Source organism: Diabrotica undecimpunctata, unplaced genomic scaffold (assembly GCF_040954645.1).
Source record: "Diabrotica undecimpunctata isolate CICGRU unplaced genomic scaffold, icDiaUnde3 ctg00000568.1, whole genome shotgun sequence".
Lineage (NCBI taxonomy): Eukaryota > Metazoa > Arthropoda > Insecta > Coleoptera > Chrysomelidae > Diabrotica > Diabrotica undecimpunctata.
Window position 1 is genome coordinate 249,758 of NW_027311885.1, and position 20,255 is coordinate 270,012.

General features: G+C 36.5%; 1 long non-coding RNA gene across 1 annotated transcript; it reads left to right on the forward strand.

Moving 5' to 3' along the window:
* The first annotated feature begins 447 nt into the window (after nucleotides 1-447).
* LOC140431097 (uncharacterized) lies at nucleotides 448-18,975 on the forward strand. The gene is made up of 2 exons (XR_011949608.1): nucleotides 448-691; nucleotides 15,884-18,975. It is a non-coding gene; the product is annotated as an uncharacterized lncRNA (long non-coding RNA).
* The last annotated feature ends 1,280 nt before the right edge of the window (nucleotides 18,976-20,255 follow it).

Consider the following 20,255-nt stretch of genomic DNA (forward strand, 5'->3'; position numbering starts at 1 on the left):
TTGTTGAAAACAATTTAAGCCGCTTGTATGCGTCGTATAAAGATGTAAAATGGAATACTTAAAGAAAAACAACACTTTTTTTTATTACTTATTAACATTAGTCAACACCGCAACTGTCAAATAAGTGTTACCAATTAATGCCAAACTATCACCTTCCTTCGATTACAGTTACAGTGTGTTCCGAATAAATAATGTTCTTCATAAAAACGCTTTATAATGCATTTATACAAATTAAATGAAACATATTATTGTGTATTTCTTTAAGTTAACATTAGTAGAAATCTTTAAATATTATTTCTACGCGTATATAATAAAATATATCTAGTGGCTGTAATATCAGTGTACTCGGCAAAGTGATTCTAAAAAGGAACACACCTACCGCCTAAATATTTCGTGTTGGTAACCTCACGGCATAGTATCACGGGCTATGACGCGGTTATCATAGGGCGCGTTCAGCAGACGGAGCTGCTCCACAACTGTTGAGTAAAAGTCTGCAAAATCAAACCGCTACCGATACGCTACTTCCGGAGCGGCCTGTCAAATTTGGTAGCGTAAAAATGTATCGCTACCTCCATCCAACATGTTGAGAGAAATGTCATTCATGACATTTCTGTACTAAAATTGAGGGTTAATAACCGGTTTTCTGTGCTCAAACGTTGTTGTGATAACATCTATTGCAGAAAAACTCAAGGTATTTATAGATAATAAGGCTATTACTAATAATCCTTTGTTTGTAACCCGATCCTACCGCATACATACTTAATAGTAATAAAATACACGGCACGGTTCCTCCAGCCGAAAATGGAGACCACTAACACTAACCTCGATCCTGATAAACCTCCTGACCCCCCGCCTGATTTAAGTGGAAAAAAAATTAATAACCAATATAATATATATGATTCCGGTCCTTTCGAAGTATATGTACAGGGAAAAGACAAAAATATAGGGAATTTTCACATCTTAAGTATTGCTAAAACAATATTTAACCTAAACCTACAGCAAATTATTAAATTTAACCGTAAAGGGAAAAACCGGTTAGGTGTTGTTTTTAAAGATTTTAAATCGGCAAATCTATTTGTGAATGATAATTAAGAGATGGGAAAGTTTACAATATGATGTCTTTATCCCAAATCACAATGTCACATGTAAGGGTATAATAAGGAACATATGTAAAGAAATATCTGAAGTAGAAATTAAAAATGCAATCGAAACAAAATTAGTATCCTGTAAAGTAATTGACATAAAAAGACTAAATAGGAGAATTATCGAAGAGGGAAAAGAACAAAACTATCTACCAACAACCACCATATGCGTAACATTTACAGGAAAAGCACTGCCCAGGGAGGTGCTGGTGTATGGATTACCCATGAAGGTTATTCCATATGTCAGCCCAGTCCTAATGTGTGGAAACTGCCTGTTATATGGTCACAGTAATAATCAATGCAGAGGGAACCCAAAGTGCCAGAACTGTGGGAAAAACCAACACGGGGAAGCCTCGAATTGCGAAACATACTGCATACACTGTAAAAATCATGATCATATCTCTAAAGATAAAAAATGTAAAGAATTCCAACGGCAAAAAGAAATAAAAGCCCTAATGTCTTTCTCTAACATCTCATATTATGAAGCAAACATGAAAATACCAAAAAATGAAAACAGGGAATACTCTTTGAACGAAGAGAATTTTCCTGTCTTGCATACAGAATCCAAGCCTAATAATATAATAGATATCACAGAAAGAAGAATAGAAGCCATAAAGAATGACACAAGTATACCAAAATATAACCAAATCGTCAAATCTCAACCCACCAAAAGAAGGAAACCAAACATGACAGAATATGACAAAAAACAACATAGTGCTCAATTAATTAATCCGGAGGGAAGATTAAACTGGGCAACAAATTCTCAATCAATGCCATCAACATCAAAAGGTTACAGTGCAAATAAGGAAACTGAACATGGAATCTCCCATGCAATGTCATTACTACCACCACAACATAAAGAGATGGTACGATCTTTTGTAAACAACTTGCTAAGAAACTTATACCCTAACTCATCTAATGTATCACAATATAAAACAATTAAAAGCAGCTCAACAAATAACATAACCTATGAGTTAATGGAAGATGGGACAGTATCCGATGCTTCAGAATACTAAGCCCAAAATAAAAATAACAAATAAAGCTTTCACTCCTTTGACTATAATACAATGGAATATGAGATCATATAATGCTAATGTGGATAACTTAAAAATAATTATCAAAGAATACAATCCTGACATATTATTGCTAAATGAAACATGGTTAAATAATAACCATATAATCAGATGCAAGGGCTATCAAGTAATTAGAGATGATAGAGATGATTCATATGGTGGTATAGCCATCCTTATAAGGAATGAAGTAGAATTTTATGAAATATCTGTATGTAATAAATTTAATAACAACTCTCAACTGCAAGCAATCTTCCTACCTAAATTTCAAATTAACCTACTTAATGCCCATGTCCCTAATGCAAATACCATATCTAAACAAAAATGGATAAAACTGATCCAGGAAATCAACAAACCAGTAATAATAATGGGAGACCTGAACGCCAAGCATGAGGCTTGGGGTAGCCCTTGTAATAATTCCAATGGGAGAAACATCTTCCAAACGTTAGATGAGCTGGAACTAGTTTTTTTAAATGATGGTTCATATACCAGAATAGCACCACCTCCAAAAAGATCATCAGCTGTGGATCTAACAATAACATCTAAGAATATTGCTACCAGATCATCATGGCAAATAATTCCTGACCTAGGATTTAGTGATCACCTACCCACAATGTGCAAAATTGGTGTCCAAAACATTACCATCCACATGCCACCAAGGAATAACAGAAACTTCAAAAAAGCTAATTGGAACCAATATACCTCAGTATTAGAGTCATCATTTACATCATTTCCAGGGGAGAACTACCGATCATTTGCAGATCTAATAAATGAAGCTGCACAGTTGTCCATCCCATTGTACAAATCAAATGTTAATAAACAGTATCATATCCCATGGTGGGACGAATCTTGCGCTGAAGTCATTAAAGACAGAATTAAGGCAACAAAGCAATTCCAATCAACACCCAACTTACAAAATTATTTAATAGTAAAAAACAAATGTGCTATAGCTAGAAGATTCCTTAAAGAAAAAAGAAAGAATAATTTTAGGAAATTTGCAGAAGGCCTTAATAGAAACTCACCAATCAAGACAATATGGGATAAAGTTAGGAAAATAGCTGGATATGGTAATAGCCCAATTAACTCCCTTCCTGATCCTAATATGGCACAAGAGATACTGAATTCCTTGGCTCCTCCCAGTATACAGTTATATCAACAAAGTATACAAACTAGCAATACAAGTTCCCCTTTTACCTTTAATGAATACAAATTCATAATCAATTCTAAAAAGGAATCTGCTACGGGACTTGACTTAATTTCATACTCTATGATTAGAAATCTACCTCATTCAGGATCATTACTATTATTACAAATTTTTAACAAATGCTTAAATACAGGGACCATTCCGATTGAATGGAAACAGTCATTAATAATTCCAATCCTAAAACCTATGAAAGATAAACTCACTGCAACTAACTATAGACCCATTGCCCTCACCTCTTGTGTAGGTAAAGTTTTAGAATCAATGATCAAAAATAGGTTGGAATGGCGTATAGAAAATAAGGGAATCCTCAGACCATTGCAGCTAGGTTTTAGAAGGGGTAAAGGATGTTTAGAATGTCTATCCTTTTTGACATCTGAAATCCAAAAATCATTTAGTAATAATGAATGTACAATAGGAATATTCTTGGATATCCATTCAGCATATGATAATGTTAATATTGACAAACTGTACTCTACATTAATACATTTGGATATACCACATGATTTAGCTAACCTCATATATGACTTTTTAAGATGCAGAGAACTGTTTGTCAAAGATAACTCTGGGTTAGTACATGGCCCAAATACCACTAGCACTGGACTCACACAAGGATCACCATTAAGTCCAATGCTATTTAACATATATACCTACTCAATACACAAAGTGTTCCCCAAAAATACTAAAGTCATACAGTATGCTGACGATTTTGTAATTCTAGTCAAGGGAGTGAATGTTAAAAATATGATATCAAAATTAAACAAATATTTAGTCAATCTTGAGGCCTGGCTGGACAATCATAATTTGAACATCTCTGTGGGCAAATCTAAAGCTATCTTGTTTACAAGGGGTAATACCAAAATAATGCCTGGAAATATCAGTTATAAGAGTCAACATATAGAGTGGGTAGATAAAATTAAATACCTAGGAATGGTTTTACAGAAGAACCTTAAATGAAAGGCACACATTAACCAGCTGGAAGTCAAAATAGGTAAAGCACTGAATGTAATGCGTGCCTTGTGTGGAACATGGTGGGGCAGTGACCCAAAAATATTAAAACTGATCCATGAAGCACTTATCCTAAGTCATTTAAACTATGGGGGTCAATTCCTATCTACGTGCCCTAAATATATATTGAAGAAACTAGATCAGATGCACTACCAAAGTATTCGGATTATCACAGGATGCATGAAGTCAACTCCAATCCAAGCCTTGTTATCAGAGTCTGGAGAACTGCCATTAAAATACAGAAGAGAATGGCTCACCACAAAATTTTTGCTAAAGAACCTAAGCATTAAAAACAACCCTGTCATTCAATCAATCATTGAATTAGAAGCACTTTGTAATATGGACAATAAATACTGGAGAAATAAGGAAAAACCCATATTGATAGCAACTATCAGAAAAATCCAACCTTATTTGCAGAACCTATATTCCAGTAAACTTCTTCCTTGCCATGAATATGACTTGGAACTACAACTTCAACCATTAGGAATTCTGAATGAAAATATTACAAAAAATGAATTCAATCTTATGAATTTTGTGAACTTAGTCAAAAAATTCCATTCATACAAAAAATTCTTTACAGATGGCTCAACGGACACAATGGGAAATGCGGGATTTGGTGTTTTTTCCCCAGATATAAACTATTCATTTTCATCTAAACTACCCAATCATACCCAAATATGTACAGCAGAGGTTACTGCGATCAATCATGTAGTCCAAATTATACGGGAACAAAATATCACAGAAGCCATTATCTTTTCTGACTCCAAAAGTGCACTACAAAAAATTAAAAAAACAGGGTTTTCTAAAGACACAGAACATATATCGTATTTAACGAAAACAGGAATTATCCTAGCAAGGAACAATAATATCAAAATCCTACTAGCATGGATCCCAGGACACACTGGTATCACTGGAAACTACAAGGCCGACCAACTTGCCAATATAGGTCGTTCCCTGAATATTCCCATAAATATCAAGCTAGAGTTTTCAAATTTTACATCCTACTTGAAAAGAGAGATTTTGTGGCGTACAAAACCGAATCTATATAAAAAAATTACAAAATGTACCAAATATAAATCAGACGTACACCCGGAAAGAAAAGTACTATACGGTGACAGTCTGGGAATGGCTCGCGGCTAGACAAAACAGTGGAGATGGTCGTGCGGTCCACAAAACAAAAAAAAATCCGAAGTTTCAGAAGAAAATCAGGGGCGCCAGGTAAATTGGCCCACAGCCTTCCCTACGTTGCTATTCAATAAACCACCAACTTACCAATAGGTTTACTACTAAAATACTAAGTAACAGTATACAACCTGAATAAATAAAAAAATAAATGAAATTGTCAGATTAGAATTTAGTCAATTTTAATAAATAGATTCCCAAGATAGTTGAAAATAAATACATACATATTACATATTACAATATTATTTAACTTTACCATAGGCTTAATAAAAAAATAATATGAAAATGCGGCTTCTGCTTGCCTAACAAAAATTCATAAGTTATTTCTATTTAACAGAACAAAATGAAAGGTAGGACGTATCAAAAGTACCGGACGCTAAGGGGTGTGCGGTTCAATACCAACCAAAAAAAATAATTAACGCAAATAGGACACCACGTGAGCTCAAGTGCGTGCGCAGAAAATAATATAAAAAAATAAATCTCAAATATATAACCCCCCCTTAGACGCAGTTTACAAAATTAAAATAGGTATGTGTAAATATTGAATTAATAAAATAAACCGCAAATTATCTTTAAAAAAAAATCTGTAAAGTATTTGTAAATATGAAAATAAAAACTAACAGCAAATAATCTTTAAAAAAAACTATTGTATTCCGCAAACCAAATTAGACGGCGCTTAAATCTTCCGTTGAAAAATTAATTATCGATCCATACCTCGAATTTTCATATACTTCACCGCGTGGAATTCCAGTTATAGTTCAGCGTGTCTTCAATCCAAAATCCCATACGATTGCCGATGTACATAGACTTGTGTGACAATGTTGAAAAGTTGAAAATTACAGCCAGACGGAAAAATACGAAGAAGAAGAAGCAGAAAAAAAACAAACAAACCAACCAACCCTGAAGCAAGAAAACATTAATTACCATCTGTGTCTAAAATAATTATTTGGAAATAAATATATTGATTTTAACACTTTGTTTATCTGCCTTTTGGCGATAATGGAGCAATACAAAAAAAACTTGTCTCCGAACTTGAATGTATGAAAACTGATAAAAATGTGAATAGCTTTTTAGAGATGGGATAAAAAAAATAACTACAACTTTTTAATTAATTAAAAACGAAATGTTCTAACACTCACCCTTCTTAGCCAGATTAGGGGTTTGAAATATCCCAAATTGGACCGAAGCGTAGCCGGCTATTTGGACTCGTGATTAAGGCTAATTTCTTGATCTAAATACGACTCCCGGTATTCACGTGTACTGTAGATCCGCTTTTTTTTAGCGAAATTGTGGATATTCCAAAAAAAACCCTTCCACGAAGGCAGCAAATCCCCTTGAATATCCACACGGTTCGGACTAGTCCAGATCCCACATGGAACAGCAGCAAAAGCAAAAAACAAAATGCCGTTTTTAATCTAGCCCAACCTTTCAGTTACACCGTCAAACCTGGAATCACTTTCTTTCCGTCGTCTTTCCGAACACTTGACAACTTGACACACGGAGGTCACCGAATAATACCGAGATTCAAAAATTTCGATTTTATGATCCCAATTCTTCCAAGATAACTCTAGAAAGAACGATCTAAATTAGTTTCTTCACAAAAAAGAGGACGTGTTCCCTTAACTTCAGCACAATTTGCCAGACATTACCCCTATTTGAAAATTACTAATTTTATTTTCGCCACCTTGCTTATAATATATTATAGGCAACCGCTCTTACACGTCCTGAATTATTTAAATTTTGATAAAATAGAGGTGGGACTTTCTACTTTAAATTTGGAACGTAACAACACCTCCCTTTCCCAGAGGAAAATTTACGAGGAAAAACTAGACAAAGAAAATTTTCCCTCGCGCTAGCGACGCACTACCTAAACTCCGAGCGAAGTCCACAACACAATCATCATCCACACCGTCTTCACCATGCGCAAGTACTTGGACAACGAAAGACATACCAATCTCAAACCACACGCACAAAGCAACAACTTACTTACAACACTTACTCCACTTCCACACAACAGTCATCTCTCATCGTATGGGATCAAGTAGAATAGTTTCAAATTCCAACGTCAATCTGACAACACTGATTAGGTCGGTTACTGGATGTTGCCCTTATTCGCCACCTCCCAGCTCTGGGGCATCGCTAGTACTTCACTATACCTCGCATAACATGAGTCCATAAGAAACTCTCCACCATTCCACTCTTACTGATACTGCGAGAAACATCTACCGAAACAGTAGTGTAATTCCAATTGTTCATTAAAATAAAAATGAGATAGGTCTTCCAGAATTTAAATCCGTATACAACGAAATTTAGTGAATCATCCAAAACTAAGCTATTATCCAACAAGATTCACCAAAACATAATTATGTGGCTTCGAAAAAATCCCAATTAAATAGAATGGCTTACTTACATCAAAACAAATCCCAACGCCATATCATCGAAGACAACATATTTCTGACCAAACCTAAGTGACATTCAATTCCATAAATCAAAAGAAATTAAGGCTACCGCAACCCTACGACTTCGTATTGGCTACCTAACACAAAAAAAAACGAATCGGTTGACCATCCAAATACATCCTAAGAACCGATCATAGCCAACACTCAGTCATCCTTCACGGACACAACAAAAAAAAATACAACCAATTTCAGAAGACTAACTAAACAAAACTTTGCTAGTCCGTTCTACTCCGACCTAAATCCTATCGGGATCACCAGTCGGGTTACTAATCCTTAAATCCTTAATATTCCAAATACCTTGATCCTTGCCATTTTCATCCTCTAAACTATATGTCCATGGGGAAACTTTCTTCTTTACGAAGTAGGGTCCTATCCATCTAGGAGCTAACTTTTTCGTGAAATATTTAGCGGCATCTGACAACACAAAATTTCTCCGCCATACTGACTGATGGGGCTGAAATTCCTCTGGACGTCTCCGTAGATTATAGGTCTTCTCACACTTAGCCGAAGCTTTATCTAAACGTTTTCTAACATCAACGAATAATTCCTGGAGTCCACGCGATCGATTATATCCCATTTTAGCTACTTCGTCCTCCGGGTCTCCGAGTTTGTCCTTTCGGGAAAAATCTCGTCCATCCACTACCATCTTCCGACCGAAATTTATGAAGTAGGGATCTTGACCAGTCGACTCGTGGTATGCAGTGCGCGTAGCACATGCTAGTTTGGCCAAATTTTCATCCCACTTCCTATGGTTGTCAGCTATATAAGTTGCCATCATTGTTTTAAGGGTTCGGTTATAGCGTTCAGATGGATTGCACTGTGGATGATACAACGCATTATAACGAACTGAGACACCATAGGTTTCCATCATTTTCTTGAAAATACCCGAAGTATACTGGACACCATTATCACATAGTAACAGACGTGGAACTCCAAATACGAGAAAAACTTCTTCTTCTATTTTCTTAACGACATGCACGGCTTTTGAGGATCGCAACGGAAATACCAAAGAAAATTTACTAAACACATCCATTACCACTAAGATAAACTTATAGCCTTGAGTTGATCTTGGGAAAGGTCCCATAAGATCGGTTGCTACTATCTCCCATGGTTGAGTAGCTTTAGGTTGAGGAGTCATAAAGCCTTTGGGCTTACCTTGTTCCACCTTATGCATGGCACACAGTGAGCAACGTCCAACGTAACGAGACACATCACTCCGCAGTTTCGGCCAAAAATACTTCTCGTTAATACGCTTATAAGTTTTCAGGATCCCCATATGACCTGCTAAAGGACTATCATGACACAACTTCAGCACTTCCAATCGTTGACCCTTAGGAACGACTTCCTTCCAATTGTCCACTTCCTCGACCAAAAATCCATGACTGGGACGGATGTATTTATAAAGTTTGCCACCAGACATTCTCCACTGAGGATACTTCAAGGGATTAGACTCGATTTTTCTACAAAGTTTATCATACCAACTATCACCACTAGGAAGCGGTACAACCTCTTCAACCATATCAAGCACGGGAACTGAACGAGATAACAAATCGGGGACAACATGTTCTTTTCCTTTCCGATGCACAATCTTAAAGTCATATTGTTGCAATCTTACCGCCCATCGAGCTAATCTTCCAGTAGGATCCTTCAAATTTTGAAGCCATACGAGGGATGCGTGATCAGTCACGACCGTAAAAGGAACACCCTCCAAATAAGGACGCAGTTTTTCGACTGCCCATAACACAGCTAAACATTCCCGTTCCGTCGTGGAAAAATTCCTTTCTTGACGCGTTAGTGATCTGCTCAGGAAACTAATTACTTCGTCACCATCCGGGCCTGGCTGCAATAACACGGCGCCCACTCCATATCCTGAGGCATCACATTGGACAACAAAAGGCAAATTGTAGTCAGGACAATTAAGTATCGGAGCAGAAACTAGACATTCTTTTATTTTCTGAAAAGATTCTTCACAACTCGGGGTCCAATTGAATTTTCTTCCTTTCTTCAATATCGCTGTAATTGGAGCTAGTAGTGTCGCAAAGGAAGGAATAAATCTTCGATACCAGGAAAATGTGCCTATGATGCTACGAACTTCCTTGACGGATGTGGGTGTTGGGATACGTAGCATAGCCTTGACCTTATCACCATCAACATGTAGTCCATTCCTATCAACCACATGACCCAAATACTTTAGTTCCGGTCTACAAAATTGACATTTATCCCAGCTAACGGTTAACTTAGCTTCTCTCAAGCGTCTAAAGACTTCCTCTAAGATCGTTACATGTTCTTCAATAGACGACGTCACGATGACCACGTCATCCAAGTAAGTAAAAACATAGGGTTCTAACTCCGGACCGAGGACACGATCTATCAACCTCTGCCATGTAGCCGGGGCATTATGTAATCCAAAAGGCATTCTGCAAAACTGAAAAAGACCTCGACCAGGAACTGTAAAAGCAGTATAAGGCCTGGAAGCCTTAGCAACAGGTACCTGCCAATACGCCGACTTAATGTCTATGGTGGAAAGATAATGCGCGTTCTTCAATTTATTTAAAATATTAGAGATGTACGGTAATGGGTAGCCATCCCTCTCTGTTACGGCATTAAGCTTTCGATAGTCTACGCAGAACCTCCATTTTGGTTCTTCACCTTCTGGAACCTTTTTTTTCACCAAGAGAATCGGGGACGACCAAGCACTATTCGATCGCTCCACTACTCCTTTCGCCAACATATCTTCTAGCTCTTTATCAATATGGCTTTGGATTACTGGGGATACAGGATAGTAACGTTGTTTTATGGGTGCAGATTTACAAACAATCACATGCTCAGTGACATCAGTACAACCAAGAGAAGTGCCCATTAGTTCACGACTTCTATTAATAACTTCCTCCAATTGCGACTTCTCTGCATCGGTCAAAATAGTTTGACCTCGGAGATGATCCACTGAACCTACCATTGCTGGAGCGTCCGAAAAATACCATTCGTTATGCCTCAAATCTGGAACGATACCCATAACACGCCAAAAATCAGATCCTAAAATCAGAATGTGCGGTACGTCCAAAATAACTAATACTGGCAAGACACGCAAGCGATCCCTAACCATGAAAGGTACTAAACATTCCCCCAACGATTCACACATCTGACCATTCGCCACTCTACAAACGGTCTTCTTCGAAGTATCCAACTCTAAACCCAAGTTTTGTAAAAATTTCCAACCAGTTCTTCCTACAATGGTCTTTGAAGCACCAGAATCCAATAATCCCAAAATTTCCTTTCCTAAGACTTTAACTTTCAAATATGGACGTTCATCTCCTTCGGAATGATGTAAAATAAAGTCTAAAATAGGACGTAGGTTGGTCGAGTCAACGTCGGCAACACCTCTTCGACCAGTTAGGTGCGCTTCCTTCCGTTTCCCGAATTACACGAAGGACAAGTTCTGACTGTAAACCCTTCTTTCTTACACTTAAAACAGTGAACAGCCTCCTTCTTCATTAGACACCCTACTGCCTTATGGCCTGACTGATTACAACGATAACAGATTAAAGTCCTAAACTTTCCTCTAGCGGACTCCGATTCGGATGAAACAACAGGACCCTCACTAACACTACTACAACTTTCAGCATCCACACTGATATAAGCTAGGTCCTTTTCCAAAGTATTCATTTTCCTACTATTCGGTTCAACATAGTTCCTAATACAATCACGTCTTTCCTCCATACTGCGACATAGAACACGAAGTTCCTCCAAGGTAGCTGGCAAAGGATCACGTAATCTATCTTGATAGAACGGATGCAAATTCCTAATAACTATAGACAATTTAACTTCCTCTGGAACATGACAACGCAAGCGATTAAAGTAACTATTCATTATTGCCAAGTAAACTCCAATAGTCTCAGACGAATGCTGAGTTCTCCTCCGAAGCTCTTCAAAAAGCGCTTCCCCATGGTGAGCTGACAGGTACTCCCTACGAAACTTCAACTAATTCAGCCCAACTCCCTACACGTAGACGAACATCTTTATAAAACTGATAGGCTTTATCCGAAAATAAATCTATACCTGATTCCAAAAGTATACTATCTGGTACATGACGAGCGAGACTCAATTCATTCACCATCTCAAAAACTGCAGAAATAGACATACCCCTAGCAGAACCTGAAAACTTTTCTATTCCCCATTTATGAGGAAGTATCATCCCAGAAGAAAAACTAGAGACAGACCCTGAAAAAACATTATTACCAGCTTGTGACATCGCTCCAGGAGAAGAAGCATGAACTTGTCCTACCCCTGCCTGAAAAGACTGATTTAAAACCGAAATCACATCGAGCGCTACTGGTACCGAACCAGATCCGATTGGATGCTGCTTATCATGTAAATCCTGTGACAACTTCAAAATCTCAGCAAGAAAGTCTGACTTAACAACCTGGGCTGCGTCTGCATCGTCACCTGTTGGCAATACCATAAGATCAATTCTCCCCAAGACATGGTTAATCTGTGTCCGCAATCTCAAGGACTCAGCACAAGTAGGAGTTCCGGCAAACTTTCCAACAGCCGTATTCAGCTCCGCAAGTTTAGTCTCGATTGCAGTTTTATCCTGTGAAAAGGTGAATGGGTGCTCAGGATATCTAAAGCTTTCATTTGCTGCCTCACGACTAAGTGCATCAGACAGACTAGACCTCATAGACTCAACAGTGCCAGTAGACACTCCACGAATTTTGAGTTCATATTCCAGTTCCTCTTTCCTTAAGTAGTTGGGTACAAGTTTTCGCACCATCTTGTCAAAGTTCAAAATTTAAAAAAAAACTGTATCAACCGAAAGGAGCAAATATTCAAACAAAATCAAGATATAAGTAAAAATATTAACACACAGGTACAGTTTACTTTATTAATGGGAGCAAACCAAAAGCAAAATAAAAGTAATAGTCGCTTTATTCAATCTATAAAATTTCACAAAAGATTTTCAAAATTTCATTGTTTCAGAACAAATTACAAGTCACAACATAATCTCAAAAAAAGATTTTACATTCCCTAACATAAGTAAGTTAAACCACAATGTAGAATTTCGAAGTCCAACTTCTCAAAAAATAAATTTGAACTCCAACTGAAATAGAAATATTTCAAAGTCCTAATATATCCATAATTCTTCTAAGTTCCACAACACCACTTCAAAGTATCTTCTTTTAAGTTCCATTTTTGGCTTCTTCCAACTTCACGTCACACAAAAAAAAAACTAGTAAGCACTTCTTGGCATACACTTCCACTAAACACGAAGTTCTAAGACTACTACTAAGTGCAAAACCAGTGGTAAAGTAAATAAATCAAAGTTAGTCAATTAAAGCCCAAACACGTTAGGTTAACTAATTAAAAGGAATCTAGACAAGGGGTTGACAAAAAAAGGTTAATTAATTAAGGGCCCCACGTTGGGAGCCAAAATATGTGGCGTACAAAACCGAATCTATATAAAAAAATTACAAAATGTACCAAATATAAATCAGACGTACACCCGGAAAGAAAAGTACTATACGGTGACAGTCTGGGAATGGCTCGCGGCTAGACAAAACAGTGGAGATGGTCGTGCGGTCCACAAAACAAAAAAAAATCCGAAGTTTCAGAAGAAAATCAGGGGCGCCAGGTAAATTGGCCCACAGCCTTCCCTACGTTGCTATTCAATAAACCACCAACTTACCAATAGGTTTACTACTAAAATACTAAGTAACAGTATACAACCTGAATAAATAAAAAAATAAATGAAATTGTCAGATTAGAATTTAGTCAATTTTAATAAATAGATTCCCAAGATAGTTGAAAATAAATACATACATATTACATATTACAATATTATTTAACTTTACCATAGGCTTAATAAAAAAATAATATGAAAATGCGGCTTCTGCTTGCCTAACAAAAATTCATAAGTTATTTCTATTTAACAGAACAAAATGAAAGGTAGGACGTATCAAAAGTACCGGACGCTAAGGGGTGTGCGGTTCAATACCAACCAAAAAAAATAATTAACGCAAATAGGACACCACGTGAGCTCAAGTGCGTGCGCAGAAAATAATATAAAAAAATAAATCTCAAATATATAACCCCCCCTTAGACGCAGTTTACAAAATTAAAATAGGTATGTGTAAATATTGAATTAATAAAATAAACCGCAAATTATCTTTAAAAAAAAATCTTTAAAGTATTTGTAAATATGAAAATAAAAACTAACAGCAAATAATCTTTAAAAAAAACTATTGTATTCCGCAAACCAAATTAGACGGCGCTTAAATCTTCCGTTGAAAAATTAATTATCGATCCATACCTCGAATTTTCATATACTTCACCGCGTGGAATTCCAGTTATAGTTCAGCGTGTCTTCAATCCAAAATCCCATACGATTGCCGATGTACATAGACTTGTGTGACAATGTTGAAAAGTTGAAAATTACAGCCAGACGGAAAAATACGAAGAAGAAGAAGCAGAAAAAAAACAAACAAACCAACCAACCCTGAAGCAAGAAAACATTAATTACCATCTGTGTCTAAAATAATTATTTGGAAATAAATATATTGATTTTAACACTTTGTTTATCTGCCTTTTGGCGATAATGGAGCAATACAAAAAAAACTTGTCTCCGAACTTGAATGTATGAAAACTGATAAAAATGTGAATAGCTTTTTAGAGATGGGATAAAAAAAATAACTACAACTTTTTAATTAATTAAAAACGAAATGTTCTAACACTCACCCTTCTTAGCCAGATTAGGGGTTTGAAATATCCCAAATTGGACCGAAGCGTAGCCGGCTATTTGGACTCGTGATTAAGGCTAATTTCTTGATCTAAATACGACTCCCGGTATTCACGTGTACTGTAGATCCGCTTTTTTTTAGCGAAATTGTGGATATTCCAAAAAAAACCCTTCCACGAAGGCAGCAAATCCCCTTGAATATCCACACGGTTCGGACTAGTCCAGATCCCACATGGAACAGCAGCAAAAGCAAAAAAACAAAATGCCGTTTTTAATCTAGCCCAACCTTTCAGTTACACCGTCAAACCTGGAATCACTTTCTTTCCGTCGTCTTTCCGAACACTTGACAACTTGACACACGGAGGTCACCGAATAATACCGAGATTCAAAAATTTCGATTTTATGATCCCAATTCTTCCAAGATAACTCTAGAAAGAACGATCTAAATTAGTTTCTTCACAAAAAAGAGGACGTGTTCCCTTAACTTCAGCACAATTTGCCAGACATTACCCCTATTTGAAAATTACTAATTTTATTTTCGCCACCTTGCTTATAATATATTATAGGCAACCGCTCTTACACGTCCTGAATTATTTAAATTTTGATAAAATAGAGGTGGGACTTTCTACTTTAAATTTGGAACGTAACAATTTGGTCTAATTGGGCAGCTGAATGGTACGAAGGATATGGCACAAGTAATTCATTCTATGCCAAAATTAATAAACGAATCCACACACTACCATGGTTCAATAAATTCGCATATATCAGTAGGAGACATTTAACTACAATCATCCGTATGAGAACGGGCCATTGCTCATCCCCTCTTCATCTATTTAGAATTGGAGTCAAAGATGATCCTTATTGCGAATGTGGCCAAGTGGGAGGCTTAAACCATATTTTATTAGAATGTCACTTAAATCAAAACCCACACTTTGACTTGTATGCCGAATTAGCTAAAACTAAACTTCCCACCCCCATAAATATTTGTACAATTCTCACAAATATTAATGAAAATACAATAAGCACCTTATGCAACTTTATTTCTACCTTTAATATTAAATTATAAACTATGATATTCCTTCTTTCAGTCCTGGGTGCTTCTACCTTATCCGTTGGTAGCATTTCTGGTGTGTGCAAAGCTTGGACGCTACCCCCGAGCGAGAAAAGTTTATACCTTTGTTGTGTTGTATTACTAATATTTTAGCCTGTGAAGAAAAAAAAAACCAGCACAAGTATACATGTAGAATAACCTAAAACAAACAAAGGAAGAATATAAGTGTAGGTAGACACTGATTGCTGAAGCAAGACAAAAAGTGTCTACCCTCGAAGTAAACTGGGTAAATTGTCTAGAACATAGCCCAAAAAAAGAATAAGAAGAAGAAGAAGAAAATTGAGGGTTAGGTGTTTGTTTGTTTTGTTTTTACGTTTTTACTTCCAGCCACAAACCATACGTTTGTGCTTCCAGCCATATATTACTTTATTATATGGACATATCCATTGAATTTATTTAACTTGTTTAGAGGTATTTCTTGATTGGATTTCTAATTCCTTTCCAGCTGTTTCCTAATAACAAAAAGGTGATCCATTATTTATCTTTACAATTTAATGACTGTTTGGTTCCATTCCTTCATGTTTTGTTCATACTTTCTTTTCACTTCATATATTAGCTATTAAAAATGTTTACGTCGAAATTGATCATTACTTATAGTTAATGTTATCTAAAAAGAAAACTCTGAAAACTTTTGTTTTCTACATCTCTATAACTTTTATTATAATTTCTTCCCACTACAGCTATTTCAGCATTTTGTCTTTCTCAATTGACAAGCCGCGAGAATCAAATATCGAATACACACGCATTTGTAACGCTCACACATCACAAATTATGAAAGCTCTGAGAAGCAATTGTGGTCTCTCATATCAAAGTATCATTAATGCAGTTTAAACATAGTCGGCTGTAAGCAACAGAAACTATATTTGGCCTCTGAAATATGTGAACCAATGTTTGATTCTCACAGCCTGAAAAGTGGGTTACTGATAAAAACTACTTAAGTCAACTATTATATATTTATTTTTTAACGAAAACTATTATTTAAATACATTGTTATTTTAATAAGAAATTAACAAAAACTTTATATATTAAAAAAATATTGTTTTCATTACACTATTTAGTTTCTCTTGTTTTTTTTTAACTCATTTTCACAGTATAAAGAATTGCACAGAGTACACAGTGAAATCAACAAACACCTACGGGCTAACAGTTGGAAATAAATAATATTCATTTAGAGCAAAATTGTATTTTTCTGTAAAATGGCCTATATTGTGGAAATGGACATATAATTGTAATAAACGATATTACATTGATAAACACGGTCGCATGAGTCATATGGACTTGTTTTTGTGTGAATCGGCATGTGATGCACACTGCTGTAATATACGATATCAGTCAACAAGGCTGCATGAATGATATAGTGATTCTCACCTCTAACTAACACAAATTAAGGTTTTTTTTTAAAGAAATGTGTAGATATATACTTAGATTTTAATTTTGTGTGTATATAGAGTTAAAAAGATATACAGCCAGAAGGGTCCTTTTTTTTCACTATGGTGCAGTGTGAGGGTTCATAAATTTCTTAATTTAAGGATTTGAAATTGTTCACTAAACGAATTATTATGATATAAAAGGTGAAGTGTGCATGTAGACTCTGTTTTTTGTTGTTGAAAGCTCTTTTGTGTTCTGGTATACATTTGTTTAAGGTTCTACGGGTTTAACAGATGTAATATTGTATGTTGGGTTTTTGATTAAGTTTGTTATACCCCACTGTATAAATGTTTTTTTATGTTGGCTCTGGTGCTTATTATATTTGCTTAAGTAATTGTTTGTTCTGAAAGCTGGTGTTATTCCTCTCTGTTTCTGGTTTTTTAGTTCTGTTGTTATCATGCCTATAGATGTAATTATTGTTTCAATTCGTTGATGGTTTTATTACTTACATATCAAAGTCTTTCTTTCAGGCACTATAATATAGCTTTCCTTATTTAGATGATAATTGTGTGTAATGTTTAATCTAATTGTCAACTATCTAATATGTTGTTTCCAAGTAAGTGAAAATTTACTATATATTTACTGACGATTTAAAATGCTTTAAAATAAACAAATGCCAGGCCGAAGTCTGCAAAAGGATATTGATCGCCTCTAAGTGGAGCACACAAAATGGTATTTGGATGCGTCAAAATGTCATAGTTTTCATTTGCACCTTCCTCATCCCCCAATAATATTCGAATATAGTAAACCATACTACAATTTAACCATTTAACTACAACCAATTTAACCATATATTCTACTTTTGAAACCAAGGATCTAGGTGTGAACCTTGACTCTAACTATAAATCACACATTTCCACAACAATACAGAAATCTATGAAGCTACTTGGATTTGTGAAGAGAACCATCAAAGATTTTTCTTACATCTCTGCTATTTGATCTCCTTCTCCATGGTTAGATCCCTTTTCATTTACTGGTCTACAGTTTTGTCCCCCTATTACATTGCATCTAAACTGAAACTTAAGACTGTCCAATTTTCTGTCATGCCATTGTATGGATGCATGTATACTGTGAATATGTTGCATTAGAATGTATACTGAACTTCTCTTGAGGTATATAGAAATCAAAGAGACTTAATAGTTCTATTTAAAATTATCAACAGCCTGTGCACCTGCTTCAAACTCCTCTCCAAAATATTTGTTTATTATTCTCCAATATTGCAACTAGGTATGTGCAGACTTTTTATATTCTTTTCATAGATTCAATTACTCTTATAACAGCTTTACTCCCAGAACTCTTCTATTGGCTAACTCTTCAAAGAAGCTCCAAATTTTTAATCTATCAGTTTTCCCCTTCAAAAGTGATAATTCTGATCCAACTTTGTAATACTTTGGACTTCAGCTTTTGTATTGTGTTTAGTGTTACATTATCTGCATGCATTAGATAACTTAATACCATTATACCTTGTGACTTTTTCTGAATTGATTTGTTATCTTATTTTGTGACTCTATATGTTATTTTTTTTTGTAATCATACTATTCATATATTCTTCTTCCAAATCAGTTTATTGTATTAACTACATTTATAGCACTGTAAATAAAACTTGTAAAATGTTGTAAATAAAATGATATATTTTTAGTAGCTTTTGTTTTATTAAAATTAATTATTTTACAGAGGAAAGTGTGTTTATAAGCCAAATAAGAAAAGTTTGTAAATATAACATAAATATTAATGAACCAAAATATATACAAGTATCATCATTCTATTTGTCTTTTCGCCACATTAATAGATGTTCCACTGAAGCGACTGAGTCGAGAGGTGAAGAGTGTATGTGTGTGTGTGCGTGTGTGCGTGCGTGTGTGAGTGTGTGTGTGTATGTGTGTGTGTCAGTGTGGTGTGTGTCCGGTCGGCTCGCAGAGATGAGAACACGGCCGTGGCAAGAAGGCACTGCCTGTCGTAAGAGGCGACTAATGGGTAGGAGTCGAGAGGTGAAGAGTGTATGTGTGTGTGTGCGTGTGTGCGTGCGTGTGTGAGTGTGTGTGTGTATGTGTGTGTGTCAGTGTGGTGTGTGTCCGGTCGGCTCGCAGAGATGAGAACACGGCCGTGGCAAGAAGGCCCTGCCTGTCGTAAGAGGCGACTAATGGGTAGGAGTCGAGAGGTGAAGAGTGTATGTGTGTGTGTGCGTGTGTGCGTGCGTGTGTGTGTGAGTGTGTGTGTGTCCGTTCGGCTTGCAGAGATAAGAATACGGCCGAGGCAAGAAGGCCCTGCGTGTCGTAAGTGGCGACTAATGGATAGGATTCGAGAGGTGAAGAGTGTATTTGTGTGTGTGTGTGTGTGCGTGTGTTTGCGTGTGTGCGTGCGTGTGTGTGTGAGTGTGTGTGTGTCCGTTCGGCTTGCAGAGATAAGAATACGGCCGAGGCAAGAAGGCCCTGCCTGTCGTAAGTGGCGACTAATTGGTAGGAGTCGAGAGGTGAAGAGTTTATGTGTGTGTGTGTGTGCGTGTGTGTGCGTGTGTAAGTGTGTGTATGTGTGTGTGTCTGTTTGGCTTGCAGAGATAAGAATACGGCCGACGCAAGAAGGCCCTCTCTCTTGTAAGGGGCGACTAATAGGTAGGAGTCGAAAGGTGAATAGTGTATGTGTGTGTGTTTGTGTGTGTGTGTGTGCGTGTGTGGGTTTGTGTGTGTTTGTGCGTGTGTAAGTGTGTGTGTGTGTATGTATGTGTGTGTCCACTCGGCTCGCAGAGATTAGAATACGGCCGAGGCAAGAAGGCCATGCCTGTCGTAAGAGGCAACTAATGGGTAGGAGTCGAGAGGTGAAAAGTGTTTTTGTGTGTGTGCGTGTGTGTGCGTGTGTGCGTGCTTGTGTGTGTGAGTGTGTATGTGTCCGTTCGGCTTGCAGAAATAAGAATACGGCCGAGGCAA